The 10269-nt window shown below is 51.6% G+C and overlaps 1 pseudogene; it reads left to right on the forward strand.

Moving 5' to 3' along the window:
• LOC119891553 overlaps positions 1–9811 on the forward strand; it is a 14429-nt pseudogene extending 4618 nt beyond the window's left edge.
• Positions 9812–10269: the final 458 nt, after the last annotated feature.

A 10269-nucleotide genomic window follows, 5' to 3' on the forward strand; every position in this document is an offset into this window, starting at 1 on the left:
CTCCTCTCTCCTCTCTCCTCCACTCTCCTCCCTCCTGTCTCCTCCTCTCTCCTCCCTCCTCTTGTTCCAGCTGTGTCACTGTGCCGCGCTGACCTCCATCCTGATGATCTTCAGTCTCCTCCTCCTGCTCTGACTCAACACCACCTCCTCTCTCTCTGCCTCCCCCTGCTCTGACCTCTGACATCCCTGTTTCCTCCACAACGACATGGATCTGAAACGTTTTGGAGGCGATATCTGCAGGATCCCTGACACTTAAACGCTCTGAACTCTGGCTGGTCAGGATCACCGGCTGGTCTGAACCCTCAGTCGCTTCCTGTCCCGTCCTCCTCTGGACCGACGGCGTCCAACATGTCAGAGGGGCTGCTGCAGGTGGAGATCCCGGACTTCGGCAGCAGCGTGCTGGGAAGCCTGAACGAGCAGCGCCTGCTTGGTCACTACTGCGACGTCTCCATCCTGGTGCAGGGTCAGGCCTTCAAGGCGCACCGGGCCGTCCTCGCCGCCTCCTCGCTGTACTTCAGAGACCTGTTCAGCTCTGCAGCTGACTCTTCCTCTTCGTCCTCTTCCTCGTCCTCCCAGGCGGTGTTCGAGCTGCCGTCCTCGGTGACGCCGACGTGTTTCCAGCAGATTCTGTCCTTCTGTTACACGGGCCGCCTCAGCATGGCCGCCAGCGAACAGCTGGTGCTCATGTACACCGCCGGGTACCTGCAGATCCAGAACATCGTGGAGCGAGGCATGGAGCTGATGATGATGAAGGCCTCCTCCTCCTCTTCGCCTCTGTGCTGCGACTCTCAGGTGTGTTATGTGGAATCCGGTGTCGCTGCAGTAAAAGTGGCGTCACGTTCTCACGTTCTCTTCTGTTGAATCATCAGAACAACTGTGTTAGAAAATATCTGCTTCTTTGATAAAGAAGCCAAAGATTAGGGTGTAGAGAAAACTCTCAGTTTCTGGGATGAATTCAGTAACCATGCTGATCAAAAACAGGCTGAGACGCCTGGAAATCCTGAAATCATAGATCTGGTTTTAAAGAACATCTTGTGTTTAGTATTTTCTCTTTCGTACGAGCAAAGGTAGCATTCGTCAGGTTGAAACGAGCACAACACGCCGCAAGTTTGTGCAATTAAGACAGTTTGGTAAAAAGTAAAAGTAACTGCACTGATTGTAAAACTCTGACTGACCGTAGAAGAAGCTCAGTGATCTGCTGAGAGCTGAACTCCAGTCTGATTTCAGCGACATCTAGTGGCCATTAGAGGAACTGCAGCTAAACACACTTTAAATTTGAGGCTGCTGTCAGAGTTTTCTCCGGGCCACACAGGAACATGTGAATTCTGTGTGTTCTACGTTTCAGTGCTCTCCAGTATATTAGCGTCTCTTTTTAATTTTATTTAAACACTATGATGTGTTACAGACAACCTCAGCAGACGAGCTCGGGGGTTTCGACACCCCGACGGCCCAGCAGCAGCAGCAGCACAGCGGCCCCCAGCTGCAGCAGGCCAGTCCAGACCAGCCGTCCCTGAGCCCAGAGGAGCTGCTGCTGGCCGTCAGCCGGATCAAACAGGAGCGAGCCGACACTCCTCCTGCTGAGGAGAACGGAGGAGGAGGAGCAGCAGCAGGAGAGGAGGCCAGGTGAGGACAAACAGGAGTTCACTTCAGATCTATGTCTACGTTTGACCCCCTTCAGCATGTGTTAACCAGCTAGTTTGAAAACCTTTTTCAAGGCCCAGATCTTTTGAAATGATCCAGTAATTCACAAGAACAAACGCATTAATGAGAGGAAAATCACACATGCTTCAGTGTGAATGAAATAATGCCGCCCCCAGCCTTTGGGATGCTGACCATGTAATCACAACATTCCTTGTTCAGGCCTGGAGAGGACCTTGTGTCATTCATCCTCTCCGCTCATTTCCCAGGCCCTCCAGGACCTTTTTAGTGAACGAATGATTTTGCAGCAGCAGTTCTAAAAGATTGTGAAAGTTTTTTTTGTGGGAATAATTGAAAACTGCAAAAAAGGTAGATCTGATGTTTTAAACTTTAGAATTATAGCTGAATCATTAAACAGTCCCTCCAGGTCTTGGCGGGCCTAACCCTAACCCTGCATAGTGAAACCAACTTACCTTGATTTCAGCGCTTAAAGTTGAACGGGATGCAGCGGCCTGTGTCTCAGGGATTTGCATCATCCTCCATGTGTTTCTAGTAGAAGATTTCCTTTATGTTCGACCACAACACTGCTTTGGTAAAGGAGATCTGGATCCTGTGCTGTTCCTCAGTCTGCGTTCTTGTCTGTTCTTGTGAAACATCCTCAGTCGCAGCCAAAGTACTGTTCCAATTCACAAGTCCGCATCTAGTACAGTCAAAACCCGGGTGTGTTCTCGCTCCGCCCGTTTTACCGAGCCTGCTTCGGTGGTGACTTGTGTGGACTTCGGATAGCCAGATATCCCAGAATGCACCGTCATCAAGTCCGCTGCTGCTTCCGTTCTTGGGAGTCCGTACTCCCGAGCCGAACTTGCCAAGTCCGAGCTTTAAAGTACAGAAGTCCGAATTTGGCGAGCTCGGTATTGAGTTTGCTGACATGTGAAATCATTTTGCAGGAAACGATGATGATAGGTCACATTTGCCAGCCTCTGCTACAGTTCTTGGTTTGTGACCACGCTCCAACTTTAACTCAGCAGAAAAGCACAAAACCGTGGTCTGAAATGTGAATCGTGCTCGTGATCGTGTCAGCAATAGAGACAAAACAGGGACTCATTCGTTAACAGGTTGTTCCTCCTCCTCCATAGTGACCACAAATTCAACAGTTAAAAAAAGAAACCTAATTCAAAAAGGACCTGTGGAAAAATGACCCACATCTGAAGTGCATAAATTAATTTTAGAAAAAGGGAAACCTGATTTGAGAGAGACCTGAGGACAGTCAGACTAACTAAGGATAATTAGATTTGGCCATTCAGAACCGCTAGAAACCCAAATGATACTTTTATGCTTTTGAGTAAATTGTCATCGGTGTCAGTGAGGGTTCACGTGCCACTGAAGATTTATGACCATACATGCTGACAAACACGTAAGAACATGTTCTTCTGGTCATGGACTACATCTGGTCATGTAGACATGGTTGGACAGCACTTCATTTAATTTCAGCTATACTCCAGTCTTTGACTGAACATAATCTGGACCTAGACTGACTCTGGTCCCGGGTCTGGGCTCCGTATCTAGGACCTGTGAAGACCTCTAACTTAGACCTCTGACATAAAATCAAACATCTAAAGCAGCAGGCATCATCTGTCTCCTCCTGGTCCAACTTGTCCTTGTTGTTCTGTCCTCAGAGTGGACATTGTAGGGGACCTCCAGTCCTCCAGGAGCAGCGCATTGTGTTACCTGGGCTCAGGTGGAAGCTTGGTGTCGGGGCTGCAGTCCTACCTGCTGGCAGGCGGGGGGGCGGTCCAGTCCAGGAGGCTCCAGCCTTCCCACAGACTCCCCTCCCTCTCATCCCCACACCGAGGAGGAGCTGGAGGAGGATTACTACGGGAACGCCGTGCACCCTGGACTATACCAACACATCTATGGACATCCCGGAAACCCCTACAGTAAGTTACATCATGGGCCAATCCCATCGAGCTGTGCTCGTCATCAGTTCATTAAACACAAAACTACAAAGTGAGCACAAAACTAATCTCAGTGGTGATCTGTCAATAAACCCAGATTTGATCCGGGGACAGATTCAAAGGCTCAGAGACGGTTTAGAGAACAAACTGGGTCAGTCTGGTGATGTTTGGAGATCCAGAAGAATTGGAAACATTTACACACATTAAAACACCTGCTCCTGCTGTACAAATAGTTTCAGGAAACTAGGAACTAAAAGCCCCTTTCACACATTACCGTCTGTGTTTGAGCAACATCTAAAGAACCGTGAAGATTTAGCAAATTACTCCAGTTTCTTATTTAAAAATGTGTCAGGAAGCCATCTACAGAACATTTTAATGTTAATAAAATAAAACTCCTTCTTCCTTATATGGATACTGGAGTCAAGGAGAGGTTTGTGTTTGACCAATGATGTTCCGTCCTGATAGCTCCAGGCCCCTCAGAAATCCTATCCCCCGGACCAGGGAAGGTTTTGGTGGCCAGAAACATGCATGTGATCCATAATGATTCATGAGCTCCCTCGTCGCCACGTTTCAACTGCAGGAACTTTACCCCAGAACTAGGGACCTTTGGAGGAACCCGTTTCCACTTCAGGGATCAGGGTCTAAATTACGTTCTGGGGTCTGTATTTTACCCCCAAAAAGTCCCTTTAGTTCCATGTTGTCCCCCTCTCTCTCCCCTCGAGTCCTGTATGACTCTACACCATCAGCTGTCTAACAAGAGCAAAAGAGATTCAGAAGCTTTGGCATAGGAACAAAATGTGGTGCCTAGTTCCTGTGGTGAAAACGCAGGTAAGTTCACAGAATGGTTCTGGTTCCTGGGAAAAGTTCTGCGGTAAAGTCAGGCTTATTGTCCGCTCGTCAGGATACCCCGTGGTACTGTCTCCAACAAAAGCAACCATTTCAACACACGTGCTGTCCCGATGGGTACATCCCGGGTACTGTACCCTCGCCACATCTTCTTCTTTACTTGTGGAGTTTCAAAGTGAACCAAATGGGAGAAAAGTCGGGAGAAAAGTCGGGAGAACCGCTCTACCCCCGACATCTTGATACAAGATGGCTTCTCCGTGTATCAACAGTTAGTGTAGTTTACACTGTTTCTTAGCTCTTCTGTGTACTTGTGTCTCAAATTTTACACAAAGTGCTGTCCAACTGCTATTTGTGGACATGTTGCTGCTTAGTATGCGTAAATACCGTGTAATATTTTTTTAACAACTGCCGCTGGTAACGATGGCTAACCTGGCTAGTTGTAAACGACTGGCCGCGCAAGGTTTTCCAACTTGTAACTAGAACTGGAGTGTGGCATCATTCCCAGCTCTAACTTCCGACTTCCGAGGTAAATTGATGTCTTTGAAGCTGCAATTTGCAGTCCTCACTTGCAAACTAAGAGCAGAGCCAGCTCCATTTGATTAGTTAGCGACTCATGTAGCCACGTATTTTTACTTGTGCGTTGGTGTCTGAATTGCTCTGCAGTTACACCCCCAAAATGCTAACTGGCGGTAGCGTTCTAGCTTCCAGTGAATAGACCTTTACTGGCCGAGCCAGTTAACTTCCGGGTTAGCCCTATGCTAACCTGAATGGGGATAAAATAATAACCGTGGCTATTCTAGACTTTTCAAATCAGATCAAACTTACTCATTTCACGGGGGTTGTGGCGCTCAAAAGAAGGTATCCACTGTGTTACAGCCGCTTGTTTGGCCGCTAGTAAAACAGACTTAGAAGCACGGAGCCTGGAAGCTCGGAGGAAATGCGATGCTACCAAGCCAACCAAGCGCCGTTCTTGTGTGTGTGGTTGCATTTTACATAAACCCAGAAGTATAAATTAGACTTTCGTAGCATTAGCATAACTTTGTTTTATATTTTTGACGTCATGCTGAACACCCTGCCTCTCCGTTTCTCATTGGTCCAGTCCAAGAAAAGATGGAGATGCTGTCCCTCCCGCTGGCTAACGAGCGCCGGCCCTGCGTGCTGGTTGGTCGGGACAACATGGCCCTCCCTGCTAGCCTGATTAGTCAAATCGGGTACCGCTGCCACCCGTCGCTCTACACCGAGGGCGACCCGGGAGAGAAGGTGGAGCTGGTGGCAGGTAGGACACCAGAACACCGAGACACAGCTCTTGTTTCCCTGTTCTTTAAGTAACTAATGTGTTCACTAAAACACAAAACTGTCTGAGAGAGGCCGAGAGATGAGTAATACTCTGATGTTTTGTGTGTACGTTCAGGTTCAGGTGTGTTCATGACACGGGGTCAACTGATGAACTGTCACCTCTGTGCCGGGGTCAACACAAGGTGCTGCTCAGGAGACTGCTGGCTACGTTCTTTGACAGGTGAGCTGGTGAACATGTTTTGTGACGATACGGCAGAGCAAACGGCCGTGTGCGGAGCTAGCTAGCTTGCTTAGCTAGCTAGCTTAGCTAAGTGCATCTGTAACTCACGTTAACGGTCATTTTAACTGGCTGATAAGTTTGTCTAGCGAACAACAGACCTAAAACTAAATGTGCTCACCAGAGAAAGTGAACAGCCGACTCCCGATAAGCTTTTTCAGCGGCGCTGGTTAAATTTACACAGTGCCGAGGGTTCGAGTCGCCTCTAGCCTGATTGACAGGTCACCATGGTAATGACTTGTCAATCATAGATAACCCCGCCCTAAAGCCTCCCCTGCTTCCTGGTCTCTGTTCCTCTAAATGGGACCATAATTTACTAAATGAACATCATGCTGTGTTGAAGAAGACTTGAAACTAGCGACTGAGACCAGAAACTCATCAGGAAAGTGTTTACTGAGGGAATAAATCAGCTGACAAGTAGAAACATTTTAATATTATTTCTAATGGAGCCCGACTTCTTTTTGCAACCAGAAGAGTCGCCCCCTGCTGGATTTTCAATAGAATGCAGGTTTCAGGGACTTCAGCATCGGCTTCTTATTGTAGACCAGAAGCTTCCCGCTCGAGTTCACCAGAGTTTCACAGGTTGCCACTGGAGTCCTCTTACGTTTTAATACTGAGCTACCTGCGTGTTCCTGTAAACACCTGTAAACAACAGTTTTTAAAATGAACCAAACAGAGGCGACGTCATCGACCCGCGTGTCACACCCAGACAGTGTGACATCAGCAGACGCCACGTGTTAATTACTCCAGTTCTGAGAGTCGGCGAGCAGCTTCCTGATCCGGCTGCTGCTTTACATAATTCAGAGGGGGGGGGGTGTAAAGGTCAGTATAGCTGCTGCTGATTGGGTTGTTATGGTTTCCATAGAAACACTCTGGCCAATAGCTGTGGGACAGGAATCCGCTCCTCCACCAATGATCCGAGCCGAAAGCCGCTGGACAACCGAGTGTTAAACACCGTGAAACGTGAGACGCACACACACATAAAGAAACACACACACACACATAAAGAAACACACACACACATAAAGAAACACACACATAAGAAACACACACACACATAAAGAAACACACACATAAAGAAACACACACACATAAAGAAACACACACATAAAGAAACACACATAAAGAAACACACACACATAAAGAAACACACACATAAAGAACACACACACATAAAGAAACACACACACATAAAGAACACACACACACACACACATAAAGAAACACACACATAAAGAACACACACACACGTAAAGAAACACACACACACATAAGAAACACACACACGTAAAGAAACACACACACATAAAGAAACACACACATAAAGAAACACACACATAAAGAAACACACACACACACATAAAGAAACACACACACATAAAGAAACACACACATAAAGAAACACACACATAAAGAAACACACACACATAAAGAAACCACACATAAGGAAACACACACACACATAAAGAAACACACACATAAAGAAACACACACATAAGAAACACACACACATAAGAAACACACACATAAGGAACACACACACATAAAGAACACACCACATAAAGAAACACACACACAGTCTGACTCATGGATTTATGTCTTTTTACTGTATAGCTAACCCTCCTCACTCCTCTCCCCCCTCCTCCTCACTCCTCCTCCTCCTTCCTCCCCTCTTCCTCCACACTCCTCTCCCCCCTCCTCCTCACTCCTCCTCCTCCTTCCTCCCCTCCTCCTCCACACTCCTCTCCCCCCTCCTCCTCACTCCTCCTCCTCCTTCCTCTCCTCTTCCTCCACACTCCTCTCCCCCTCCTCCTCACTCCTCTCCCCCCTCCTCCTCACTCCTCCTCCTCCTTCCTCCCCTCTTCCTCCACACTCCTCTCCCCCCTCCTCCTCACTCCTCCTCCTCCTTCCTCCCCTCCTCCTCCACACTCCTCTCCCCCCTCCTCCTCACTCCTCCTCCTCCTTCCTCTCCTCTTCCTCCACACTCCTCTCCCCCCTCCTCCTCACTCCTCTCCCCCCTCCTCCTCACTCCTCCTCCTCCTTCCTCTCCTCTTCCTCCACACTCCTCTCCCCCCTCCTCCACACTCCTCTCCCCCCTCCTCCTCACTCCTCCTCCTCCTTCCTCCCCTCCTCCTCCACACTCCTCTCCCCCCTCCTCCTCACTCCTCCTCCTCCTTCCTCCCCTCTTCCTCCACACTCCTCTCCCCCCTCCTCCTCACTCCTCCTCCTCCTTCCTCCCCTCTTCCTCCACACTCCTCTCCCCCCTCCTCCTCACTCCTCCTCCTCCTTCCTCCCCTCTTCCTCCACACTCCTCTCCCCCCTCCTCCTCACTCCTCCTCCTCCTTCCTCCCCTCTTCCTCCACACTCCTCTCCCCCCTCCTCCTCACTCCTCCTCCTCCTTCCTCCCCTCCTCCTCCACACTCCTCTCCCCCCCTCCTCCTCACTCCTCCTCCTCCTTCCTCCCCTCCTCCTCCACACTCCTCTCCCCCCTCCTCCTCACTCCTCCTCCTCCTTCCTCCCCTCCTCCTCCACACTCCTCTCCCCCCCTCCTCCTCACTCCTCCTCCTCCTTCCTCTCCTCTCCTCCCCCCCCCCCCCCTCCACACTCCTCCCCCCCCCCACCTCCTTCTCCCCCCTCCTCCTCCTCATCACTCCCCCCCCCCTCCTCCTCACTCCTCCCCCCCTCCTCCTCACTCCCCCCCCCCACCTCCTTCTCCCCCCTCCTCCTCCTCATCACTCCTCCCCCCCCTCCTCACTCCTCTCCCCCCACCTCCTTCTCCCCCCTCCTCCTCCTCCTCACTCCTCTCCTCCTTCCTCTCCTCTCCTCTCCTCCCCCCCCCCACCTCCTCCTTCTCCCCCCTCCTCCTCCTCCTCACTCCTCTCCTCCTTCCTCTCCTCCCCCCCCCCCCCACCTCCTCCTTCTCCCCCCTCCTCCTCCTCCTCACTCCTCTCCTCCTTCCTCTCCTCCCCCCCCCCCCCCCCCCCCCCACCTCCTCCTTCCTCCCCTCCTCCTCCTCAGTGTACTGTCAGAACTTTGCTCCTAACTTTAAGGAGAGTGAGATGAACGTCATCGCGGCCGACATGTGCACCAACGCCCGCAGAGTCCGGAAACGTTGGCTCCCAAAGATCCAGTCTCTCCTCCCCGACAGCCTCCCCGCCTCCGGCTCCTCCCACCCCCGCAAGGGTAAGAGGGGAGGAGGAGGCTCAGGAGGAGGGGGAGGTCAGGGAGGAGAAGCGCAGCACAGCGGCAGCCCCTTTGAGCTGGACCTGCGGCAGCTCAGCGCCTCCTACCTCGGCCTGGAGGCTCCGCTGTACGCTGAACGCCGCGAGAGGGAGGCGGCGGGGGAGAGAGAGAGGGAGAAGGAGGCGCCAGCCGCCCTCCTGCCTCACCTGCAGTTCGCTGGGTCCCGTGGGGGAGCAGGAGGAGGGGGCGGGGGGCGGGCGGAGGAGGGGCTGATGGGAGGCGAGGCAGATGGGGGAGGGAGGCTACAGACTGAACAACCCCCAGACCTCCCCCTCTCCCTGTCCTCCTCCTCTTCCTCCTCTTCTTCCTCCGCCTCCTCCTCACATCCCTCCCCCCAGCCCGCAGAGCCCGCCCCTCCTCACAGGGGATTGGCCGACACGGATGAGAGGGGGGAGGAGCCCCTGGAAGACAGCCAATAAGCTTTCTATCGCATCTGCCTACCTGTGTATATAAATAATACAATAGCTACCTGTCCCCCCACCTGTATGTCCTCCACCTGTCTGTATGTCCTCTGCCTGTCTGCCTGTCCTCTGCCTGTCTGCCTGTCCTCTACTTGTCTGTCTCCACCTGTCTGTCTGTCCCCCCACCTGTCTGTCCTCTACCTGTCTGTCTGTCCCCCCACCTGTCTGTCCTCTACCTGTCTGTCTCCACCTGTCTGTCTGTCCTCTACTTGTCTGTCCTCTACCTGTCTGTCTCCACCTGTCTGTCCTCTACCTGTCTGTCCCCACCTGTCTGTCTGTCCTCTACCTGTCTGTCTCCACCTGTCTGTCCTCTACCTGTCTGTCCCCACCTGTCTGTCTGTCCTCTACTTGTCTGTCTCCACCTGTCTCTGCTCCCCTACCTCACTACCTGTCCACCTGTCTACCTCTCTGCCCTCAGTCTGTCCACCGTCCCCCCACCTGTCTGTCCTCTACCTGTCTGTCTCCACCTGTCTGTCTGTCCTCTACTTGTCTGTCTCCACCTGTCTCTGCTCCCCTACCTCACTACCTGTCCACCTGTCTACCTCTCTGCCCT

Source organism: Micropterus salmoides, unplaced genomic scaffold (genome assembly GCF_014851395.1).
Source record: "Micropterus salmoides isolate LMB-PRFRI ecotype aquatic unplaced genomic scaffold, ASM1485139v1 Ms_hic_scaffold_7, whole genome shotgun sequence".
Lineage (NCBI taxonomy): Eukaryota > Metazoa > Chordata > Actinopteri > Centrarchiformes > Centrarchidae > Micropterus > Micropterus salmoides.